Source organism: Sceloporus occidentalis, unplaced genomic scaffold (assembly GCF_023333645.1).
Source record: "Sceloporus occidentalis isolate IW3139 unplaced genomic scaffold, rSceOcc1.0.p SCAF_85, whole genome shotgun sequence".
Classification (NCBI taxonomy): Eukaryota; Metazoa; Chordata; class Lepidosauria; order Squamata; family Phrynosomatidae; genus Sceloporus; species Sceloporus occidentalis.
In genome coordinates, this window is record NW_028317065.1 from 1152540 (window position 1) to 1164641 (window position 12102).

The 12102-nt window shown below is 38.9% G+C and overlaps 1 pseudogene; it reads right to left on the bottom strand.

The window, feature by feature from the left end:
- Window positions 1–296: 296 nt before the first annotated feature.
- On the bottom strand, window positions 297–11786 carry LOC149285054 (actin-related protein 5-like; annotated as a pseudogene).
- Window positions 11787–12102: the final 316 nt, after the last annotated feature.

The following is a 12102-nucleotide window of genomic DNA, read 5'->3' on the forward strand; positions in this document are numbered from 1 at the left end:
TCCAGATCCTTGGAGTAGCGGATTGAGTTACAAGGCACCTGACTCTGTCTCTTGAGGATTTTCCCTGAGCCTTGGCTTCCATTCTTTCTTGGTAACGGCTTCTAGGGGGTGCCATATTCAGCTTTATTGCCACTGATTCCTGTAGACGCGGCACTGTTGAGCAACAGCATTGGCATAAAGCTATCAACCCACGGACAGATTTCTTTACACAACTTAGTAAATCCAGCGTCTTCCGTGATGTCCAAGCTCAGACTCCCTCTTGCCAAACATTTTTGCGACCTTATACTTGGTACCTCTTACTGAGCGGCTCCTGTACTTGTCGGCAGAGCATTGTCGGTCTCCTGGGAGGTGAGCGCTTGCGTGCCACGGGAAGCAGGTTTGGGGAGGTGAATGCCCGTACATTGATTGGAGGCAGCATGTTCTTTCAGGTATTCCCCTCCCTTCTCTTCATAGTCCTGGCGGCTAATCCATCCGTCTTCCCCCTCCACATTCTGTAAGGCCCAGTCTGATGCTCCATGCCAGGCATCCAGGACAGGGCGAGAAGCCACGGAAACCTGGGAAATTGTAATAATAACCAGGGTGATAGAGAAACAGGACATTGCATTGACGTAACAGCTGGACAGGTGCTCCAGAAATTTCATTAGTAATAGGTTTTATAATAAACATTCACAAAACCAAGGAACAAATCAATGCAACTTAATTTGCTACCCAAATCATAAAGATTGATTCTGTAGTAATCTCTATGGTTGGTATATGAAGGGATAATAAACTTGCTTGTAACCCTGGCAACAGAATCATCTTAATGTCCCAGCATAATAGTCTATGGTTACACGAAGAAGTAAAAGTATACTTGTAAGTTCAGAAGCCCATCTTGTATCCTAGAAAAAAATCCTTGCCAATCATAGTACCTGGAAGCTGGAACCAAATGGCCTTATTTGTAGCAGCTCCTTCTCAATCCTGCCCAGCACCCCTGGATACATCATATTACCTCCCGTGAGGAAGACATTTTGAACCAGCTCTAGTTGTACTTCAGGGGGGTAGCTGCAGAAAGATAGAACATCATGCAAATAGAAGATATTTGGCACACTGATGCAGTGGCAAGGATTGGATGAAAGCAGAACTGTTGAACCCCAATGAACGTTCTCCTACCGGTCAAGGATATACTGCATGGTTTCTGCAAGGCCAGCTTGGTCCTCCCCAATCAGTGATGGTTGGAATAGGATCTCAGGGACACGAATTCTCTCTGTGCCAAGATACATTTGGTGGTATTCAGCAATATTGAACATGGCCTGCCAAACACAGAAAATTAGAAGGGCTGAGGACTGATGCTAAATGAGGACCCTGTATTATTTAGTCAATATATAAACCTATACGAGTACAGTATATACGATACCTGGACATTAGGCGCTGTCTTTTCAGTCTCCATCGGCTCCTCAGAGAGAGGCTCCAGCTCAGAGATCCCTTCCATGTCATCCTGTTCTGCTGTAGTTTCTGGAGTCTGTGACAGATCATGACAATACAGTGGAGGATCAACTGGGCCAAAGTCCAAGAAAGCAAGGGCAACGATTCCAATTTCATTGGATAATACCTACCTGTGGCTTGCTGTCAATAGCCTCAACCAGCAACCTCTGCCTGCCCTGCTCCACAGCTGCACCAAGCTTATGGATGTAAGACTGCAGCTCTTCTGCAGAGTCCATGTTCAACTCCACCAAGGCTTTGTGGAACTGCTCGACGTGACCATCCTCCAGAAGCTCCTAAAAGAAAATACATGTAAACCGTGTGTAAAAGCTGCCTGGACCCATCTTTCGATGGGACACACAAAGGTTCAAGACGTACCTGTACATACAGCAGCCGGTCCAACCGCTCCTGGTCCTGCTGGAGCTTTTCCTCCTTACGTCGTGCATTCAGCTCCTGCAGACGTCTTAGCTGCTGTTGTCGGCGCTCCTGCTTCTCCTCAGAGGGTATTGCGCTGTTCAGGAGCTTGCTGGAAAACGGAAGCTGCATCTTGTGCACATTCTGTTCATAGTAATCCGGGCAACGCCACTTCTGGATGGATAAATCGTTAAAGGGGCAGCCATACCCAAATGTTTTACTGTCCTGATCCTCCTGCAATTTGGGTAACATTTCAGTCTGAAACACTGCTCAGGGACAAAACTAGAGGCTACCCCCTGACGTCATCCAGCCAGGAGCATGGGCTAGTGCACATATACATGCTCCAGGAGCATTGCCACTTCTTACTGCGTTCAGCAGTGAACCCAAGGCACAACTTCCATACCAGAAATAAGCCATGGAGGAGCTTAGCTACAAAGCAAACGGTTTCCACCAACAAACTTAAGCAGAAACTATAGGTTTTTCTACCTAGTGGTAATAGCATATAAATAGTACTATTCTGGTGTTACATTAAAAACACACACTTTATATTCCAACGAGACCTGCTCCTAGAGAGGCTATTACCTTCCATGTAATCTTCTGGCACGTAGCAAGATCTCCTCCATGCGGCTTAGCGTGATGGCAGAAACGTGTCCTGGGTATTTTAGCTGCAGGAGGCGTTGGAGGTAGGTGACCGCATGGAAGCCGCCGATATTTATCCTCTTGGAGTTCTTGGCATCCAATCTGCAGATAGGTAATGGTTGTCATAAAAGTGAACATTCATTCTCCAGCAGAAAGACATTTATATATGAGCCTCTTCACTCACCTCCCACCCAGGACGGGGAGTATGTGAGTGCAGTGGTAGCCAGATGAGACGAGCCCACTCCGCGGCGACAGATCCTTCTTGTTGTGATAGAAACTGTACAGCCCATCGACCCCAAAAGATACTTTGGGAACCCGGTAACACTCAAAGAGAAGCTCAGACACCATCTGCCGGACATGAAGCGGAGTGCAGGGAGCCTCGGTGAATACAATGGGGTATTCAACACATCCCTGAGCAGTGCAAAAAACATAAAAGGAAAAGAGATTAGAGTAAATATCACAGAAGACAAGACATAAAAGTACAATCCCCTTACAAGTGTACTTAAGGTGTCAGATCTCGACGAGTTTCTTTGTTTGCATGCTTCGAAAAAAAGTTCGAGTCAAGAATAGAAAAATCATCTGTACCTTGGCTTCACCAAATATCCGGTAGTGCCGAGACAAATCCCAACTTACCTTGCATTGAAATTGCTTGCTTATTATACATAGGATGATGTGACCCACTATCCGGATGATAACACATGTAGAAGAAATGATTCAAAGAGCCCTGAACGGAACCCGGCAACTGTCTAAATGCTTTACCCATTGATTAAACTGAATAATAATTCTCTTCTCCTGCTATGCGCTAAAAGCAATTAATTATTCAGCCCCCAGACTGTTAAAGGAATAGAATTAGAGCCGGAGATAGAAACATATTATACTCTGTCAGCTAGCCACGATCTGTCAGCTAGCCACGATCTGTCAGCTAGCCACGATCTGTCAGCTAGCCACGATCTGTCACAACCTTGCTTCCATTTTTTTTTATTTTTTTTTTTTGAACGGTTTGATTTGATAAAAAAAAAATTCATATTTGATTTTTTTTTTATTTATTCTCATATTTCCATACCAATATTCTTCTAGTTTAGTAAATGTGATAAAGTTAAAAAAAACTTTGCCTTTTGTGTACATGCTTTGTAAGCCACAAGGTCCCAAACCAAAAGGATAGTTTACCTATTACTATAATATTTACGGTTACGTCTTTTTTAAAATATGATTTTACCAAAGATATTTTTACTTGAAATAATAATAATATGCCTCTCAACATTTCAAATTTCCAAAGAAGGAAGGTCGCAGGGCTTTAGCGACACTTTTTATGTGATCTCTAGATATATATATATATATATATATATATATATAGATATAGATATAGATAGATCGATCTGAATAGAGCATTTAGAAGAACAAATTATTTATAATTAATTCAGAATTTACACCTTTTAATTTATAAAACACATTTAATACTGTTTTAATCCACATTATTGTTACTTATAGGAATGTAGAACCCTCTGACATCTGCATACCCAGCAAGCCTTCTGAGCTCCTAGAGAAGAGGAGCATCAGGGGAGAAAAAATGGACTGAGGGATTGGAAGCCAAAAGCAGGACACCTGGGAAGTACTGATCAGTGGATCATATACTCGTGGAGTAGTTACTATGGAAACCAGTAGAATATTGTTGCTGTCGGCTCCGCATTTAACAGTACATTAGAATGGCCCCATTTTAAAGTAGCCCTTGTTCCTTCCATTCGATTTCATACCTGTGAGGCCACCCCCAGCTTCTGGAAGACATGATCACACAGCAGCTCCTGCAGCTCCAGATTAACCTGCAGATTCCGATCAAACGGTGTCCGCAGCAACCAGCGAAGGGGCTCCAGGTTCGGGATGTCATTACCCACCCGGCTCAAGCTACGGGGCCCTCCGCGGCTCCGAGCCACTACAGAGGGGACATACTAAAACGAATGACAAAATGGAATGCCCATAGACTTTAATGGGGAGGAATGCCCATAGACTATAATGGGGAGGAATGCCCATAGACTATAATGGAAGGGAAAAGAATAATTGATTTTGAAATAAAAGCTTAAGAAATAGCATTTAGACCTTTGGCACACATACTCCCTTAGGACACACATGTGATCTAAAACTCAGATTACGTTGGATTATAGCTGTTTTCTATGGAATGACAGGTGAATGACAGTTTTGAGGGAATGCCCATAGGATATAATGGGAGAAAAAATAATATTGTTTTTTTAGAGAAAACCATATGACATATCATATAGATCTTTGTCATGTATACTCCCCTAGTACAGGTATAGGTTCTAAACCTCATATTATGTGGGATTATAGCTGTATTCTATGGAATGACAGGTGAATGACAATATTGATGGAATGCCCATAGGATATAATGGGAGAAAAATCAAACCTGTTTTTCAGACAAAACCCTCTGAAATATCATATCGATCTTTGGCACATATACTCTCCTAGTACAGACACAGGATCTAAAACTCATATTAAGTGGGATTATAGCTGTTTTCTATGGAATGACAGGTGAATGACAGTATTGATGGAATGCCCATAGGATATAATGGGAGAAAAATGTAACTTGTTTTTTAGAGAAAACCCTCTGACATATCATATAGATCTTTGTCATGTATACTCCCCTAGTACAGTTATAGGTTCCAAACCTCATATTAAGTGGGATTATAGCTGTTTTCTATGGAATGACAGGTGAATGACAGTATTGATGGAATGCCCATAGGATATAATGGGAGAAAAATCAAACCTGTTTTTCAGACAAAACCCTCTGAAATATCATATCGATCTTTGGCACATATACTCCCCTAGTACAGAGACAGGATCTAACACTCAGATTATGTGGGATTATAGCTGTTTTCTATGGAATGACAGGTGAATGACAGTTTTGAGGGAATACCCATAGGATATAATGGGAGAAAAAATAATATTGTTTTTTTAGAGAAAACCATATGACATATCATATAGATCTTTGGCACACATACTCCCCTAGTATAGTTATAGGTTCTAAACCTCATATTAAGTGGAATTATAGCTGTTTTCTATGGAATGACAGGTGAATGACAGTATTGATGGAATGCCCATAGGATATAATGGGAGAAAAATCAAACCTTTTTTTCAGACAAAACCCTCTGAAAAATCATATAGATCTTTGGCACATATACTCTCCTAGTACAGATACATGATCTAAAACTCATATTATGTGGGATTATAGCTGTTTTCTGTGGAATGACAGGTGAATGATAGTTTTGAGGGAATGCCCATAGGATTTAATGGGAGAAAAATGAAACTTGTTTTTTAGAGAAAACCCTCTGATTTATCATATAGATCTTTGTCATGTATACTCCCTTAGTACAGTTATAGGTTCCAAACCTCATATTAAGTGGAATTATAGCTGTGTTCTATGGAATGACAGGTGAATGGCAGTATTGATGGAATGCCCATAGGATATAATGGGAGAAAAATCAAACCTGTTTTTCAGACAAAACCCTCTGAAATATCATATAGATCTTTTGCACATATACTCCCCTACTACAGAGACAGGATCTAAAACTCATATTAAGTGGGATTATAGCTGTTTTCTATGGAATGACAGGTGAATGACAGTACTGATGGAATGCCCATAGGATATAATGGGAGAAAAAATAATATTCTTTTTTTAGAGAAAACCATATGACATATCACATAGATCTTTGTCATGTATACTCCCTTAGTACAGTTATAGGTTCCAAACCTCATATTAAGTGGAATTATAGCTGTGTTCTATGGAATGACAGGTGAATGGCAGTATTGATGGAATGCCCATAGGATATAATGGGAGAAAAATCAAACCTGTTTTTCAGAGAAAACCCTCTGAAATATCATATAGATCTTTGGCACATATACTCCCCTAGTACAGAGACAGGATCTAACACTCATATTATGTGGGATTATAGCTGTTTTCTATGGAATGACAGGTGAATGACGGTTTTGAGGGAATGCCCATAGGATATAATGGGAGAAAAAATAATATTCTTTTTTTAGAGAAAACCCTCTGACATATCATATAGATCTTTGGCACACATACTCCCCTAGTACAGTTATAGGTTCTAAACTTCATATTAAGTGGAATTATAGCTGTTTTCTATGGAATGACAGGTGAATGACAGTATTGATGGAATGCCCATAGGATATAATGGGAGAAAAATCAAACCTGTTTTTCAGACAAAACCCTCTGAAATATCATATAGATCTTTTGCACATATACTCCCCTACTACAGAGACAGGATCTAAAACTCATATTAAGTGGGATTATAGCTGTTTTCTATGGAATGACAGGTGAATGACAGTATTGATGGAATGCCCATAGGATATAATGGGAGAAAAATTTAACTTGTTTTTTAGAGAAAACCCTCTGACATATTATATAGATCTTTGTCATGTATACTCCCCTAGTACAGTTATAGGTTCTAAACCTCATATTAAGTGGAATTATAGCTGTATTCTATGGAATGACAGGTGAATGACAGTATTGATGGAATGCCCATAGGATATAATGGGAGAAAAATCAAACCTGTTTTTTCAGACAAAACCCTCTGAAATATCATATAGATCTTTGGCACGTATACTCCCCTAGTACAGAGACAGGATCTAAAACTCATATTATGTGGGATTATAGCTGTTTTCTATGGAATGACAGGTAAATGACAGTTTTGAGAGAATGCCCATAGGATATAATGGGAGAAAAAATAAACTTGTTTATTAGAGAAAACCCTCTGACATATCATATAGATCTTTGGCACACATACTCCCCTAGTACACGTATAGGTTCTAAACCTCATATTAAGTGGAATTATAGCTGTTTTCTATGGAATGACAGGTGAATGACAGTATTGATGGAATGCCCATAGGATATAATGGGAGAAAAATCAAACCTGTTTTTCAGACAAAACCCTCTGAAATATCATATAGATCTTTTGCACATATACTCCCCTAGTACAGAGACATGATCTAAAACTCATATTATGTGGGATTATAGCTGTTTTCTATGGAATGACAGGTGAATGACAGTATTGATGGAATGCCCATAGGATATAATGGGAGAAAAATCAAACCTGTTTTTCAGACAAAACCCTCTGACATATCATATAGATCTTTGGCACATATACTCCCCTAGTACAGAGAGAGGATCTAAAACTCATATTATGTGGGATTATAGCTGTTTTCTATGGAATGACAGGTGAATGACAGTTTTGAGGGAATGCCCTTAGGATATAATGGGAGAAAAAATAAACTTGTTTTTTAGAGAAAACCCTCTGACATATCATATAGATCTTTGTCATTTTGAACACTGGTGACACTTGTAATATGTTGGTCACCAGAATGAGGAATCTGCACACACACCAAAGGAACTCTGGTGCTTAACTGTGCCAGGAAGGGCCAGCTCCCCAGTAGATCAAAATAAATAAAGGCTCCAGGCACTCAAGGGTTCCAGCTCAGGCAGATTTATTAAAGGAAGACAGCAACAACGTTTCAACCTCACAATGAGGTCTTTATCAAGTTGATAAAACTGTTATTTTGTTGAATTGAGTCCTCACACAAGTATGCCATCCACTCTTCTCTGATAAAACATACGTTTGCCAGTTGGTAACAAGCAGCTGCAATAGACAAAAATATGTCACAATTTTCTTTTGCTCTTTCTTTTTCCTTCATGGAATCTATGACTATCACCTCCCTGGTATCAAAAAGGTATTAAAAAAGGCCAGTATAACTGAGCTGCAAAAACAAATTCTGCATTTCTCACCACTAACTAAAGTAAACCATCTCATACTTACAGGCAATAGGAAGCAACTTCGAATAAAGTAAACATTGCCCTAGTAAATTAGATAAATGGTTTAAATGTTATAATGAGGCTTAAAGTGATATTTATTAACTAAAATAAACTGAGATAGTGGGTTCTATCCAATTATGTGAGAGAAATCAGTTATTGTTTTTTTTGACTTCCGTCTATGGTATTCAATGAGCTGAGATAGATTAATTTAAACCACTGAATAGAGCTGGATATTTCAATATGCTGATTTAGACATGTGTTAAACTAGGCTTATTCTGCTGTTAAAACATTTCCAAATTAGCCCAGCATAATACATAATTAAATTGGTAACATTTATTTAAGGCTATGATTAACCCGTTAATGACCAGGGTTTTTTTTGTTTTTTTTTACAATCAGCATATTGAAATATCCAGCTCTATTCAGTGGTTTAAATTAATCTATCTCAGCTCATTGAATACCATAGACGGAAGTCAAAAAAACCAATAACTGATTTCTCTCACATAATTGGATAGAACCCACTATCTCAGTTTATTTTAGTTAATAAATATCACTTTAAGCCTCATTATAACATTTAAACCATTTATCTAATTTACTAGGGCAATGTTTACTTTATTCGAAGTTGCTTCCTATTGCCTGTAAGTATGAGATGGTTTACTTTAGTTAGTGGTGAGAAATGCAGAATTTGCTTTTGCAGCTCAGTTATACTGGCCTTTTTAATACCTTTTTGATACCAGGGAGGTGATAGTCATAGATTCCATGAAGGAAAAAGAAAGAGCAAAAGAAAATTGTGACATATTATTGTCTATTGCAGCTGCTTGTTACCAACTGGCAAACGTATGTTTTATCAGAGAAGAGTGGATGGCATACTTGTGTGATGACTCAATTCAACAAAACAACAGTTTTATCAACTTGATAAAGACCTCATTGTGAGGTTGAAATGTTGTTGCTGTCTTCCTTTAATAAATCTGCCTGAGCTGGAACCCTTGAGTGCCTGGAGCCTTTATTTATTTTGATCTACTGGGGAGCTGGCCCTTCCTGGCACAGTTAAGCACCAGAGTTCCTTTGGTGTGTGTGCAGATTCCTCATTCTGGTGACCAACATATTACAAGTGTCACCAGTGTTCAAAATGACAAAGATCTATATGATATGTCAGAGGGTTTTCTCTAAAAAACAAGTTTATTTTTTCTCCCATTATATCCTATGGGCATTCCCTCAAAACTGTCATTCACCTGTCATTCCATAGAAAACAGCTATAATCCCACATAATATGAGTTTTAGATCCTGTCTCTGTACTAGGGGAGTATATGTGCCAAAGATCGATATGATATGTCAGAGGGTTTTGTCTGAAAAACAGGTTTGATTTTTCTCCCATTATATCCTATGGGCATTCCATCAATACTGTCATTCACCTGTCATTCCATAGAAAACAGCTATAATTCCACTTAATATGAGGTTTAGAACCTATACCTGTACTAGGGGAGTATGTGTGCCAAAGATCTATATGATATGTCAAATGGTTTTCTCTAAAAAAACAAGATTTTTTTTCCTCCCATTATATCCTATGGGCATTCCCTCAAAACTGTCATTCACCTGTTATTCCATAGAAAACAGCTATAATCCCACATAATATGAGTTTTAGATCCTGTATCTGTACTAGTGGAGTATATGTGCCAAAGATCTATATGATATTTCAGAGGGTTTTGTCTGAAAAACAGGTTTGATTTTTCTCCCATTATATCCTATCGGCATTCCATCAATACTGCCATTCACCTGTCATTCCATAGAACACAGCTATAATTCCACTTAATATGAGGTTTGGAACCTATAACTGTACTAGGGGAGTATACATGACAAAGATCTATATGATATGTCAGAGGGTTTTCTCTAAAAAACAAGTTTCATTTTTCTCCCATTATATCCTATGGGCATTCCATCAATACTGTCATTCACCTGTCATTCCATAGAAAACAGCTATAATCCCACTTAATATGAGTTTTAGATCATGTATCTGTACTAGGAGAGTATATGTGCCAAAGATCTATATGATTTTTCAAAGGGTTTTGTCTGAAAAAAAGGTTTGATTTTTCTCCCATTATATCCTATGGGCATTCCATCAATACTGTCATTCACCTGTCATTCCATAGAAAACAGCTATAATTCCACTTAATATGAGGTTTAGAGCTTATAACTATACTAGGGGAGTATGTGTGCCAAAGATCTATATGATATGTCATATGGTTTTCTCTAAAAAAACAATATTATTTTTTCTCCCATTATATCCTATGGGCATTCCCTCAAAACTGTCATTCACCTGTCATGCCATAGAAAACAGCTATAATCCCACATAATCTGAGTGTTAGATCCTATCTCTGTACTAGGGGAGTATATGTGCCAAAGATCGATATGATATTTCAGAGGGTTTTGTCTGAAAAACAGGTTTGATTTTTCTCCCATTATATCCTATGGGCATTCCATCAATACTGTCATTCACCTGTCATTCCATAGAAAACAGCTATAATCCCACTTAATATGAGGTTTGGAACCTATAACTGTACTAGGGGAGTATACATGACAAAGATCTATATGATATGTCAGAGGGTTTTCTCTAAAAAACAAGTTACATTTTTCTCCCATTATATCCTATGGGCATTCCATCAATACTGTCATTCACCTGTCATTCCATAGAAAACAGCTATAATCCCACTTAATATGAGTTTTAGATCCTGTGTCTGTACTAGGAGAGTATATGTGCCAAAGATCGATATGATATTTCAGAGGGTTTTGTCTGAAAAACAGGTTTGATTTTTCTCCCATTATATCCTATGGGCATTCCATCAATATTGTCATTCACCTGTCGTTCCATAGAATTCAGCTATAATTCCACTTAATATGAGGTTTAGAACCTATACCTGTACTAGGGGAGTATACATGACAAAGATCTATGTGATATGTCATATGGTTTTCTCTAAAAAAACAATATTATTTTTTCTCCCATTATATCCTATGGGCATTCCCTCAAAACTGTCATTCACCTGTCATTCCATAGAAAACAGCTATAATCCAACATAATCTGAGTTTTAGATCACATGTGTGTCCTAAGGGAGTATGTGTGCCAAAGGTCTAAATGCTATTTCTTAAGCTTTTATTTCAAAATCAATTATTCTTTTCCCTTCCATTATAGTCTATGGGCATTCCTCCCCATTATAGTCTATGGGCATTCCTCCCCATTAAAGTCTATGGGCATTCCATTTTGTCATTCGTCCCCTACAGAGCGGAGCTGCAACGGAGGGCTTTTCCCTGCCCATCCCGCCCGTAACTGGAACGAGCCGTTGTCCAATACGACCACAGCCGGGCCGTCAAGTACCGGCTCCTGTACGGGGTCAGGATTCGTTCTGGCATCACGAAACGTGAAAACGTTAGCCGCAGGTCTGGGCGCAGCCATCTTGTGTAATGGGTCCGCCTGAAAATAAGTTCCGCCAGAAACCAGACACTAGTCTCACACAGGTTCCTAGTAACAAAATGCAAGGGAAATAGTGTTACGGTATCAGTCCCGTTATCACTGATACTCTCTGAGGAGAAATTGCTTCATTATCGCTGTTTATTATAATTAGCGCCATGTTTATTACTTCATAATCTGCACTTTGTACCGAAAAACACTTTTACTTCATAGTGTCCAAAAACTGTCAACGATTAACGGTTTCCTGTGAGAACGGTTTTACTTGTTTGACGTAATGAAAACACTTGAGGTGATTTTTTAA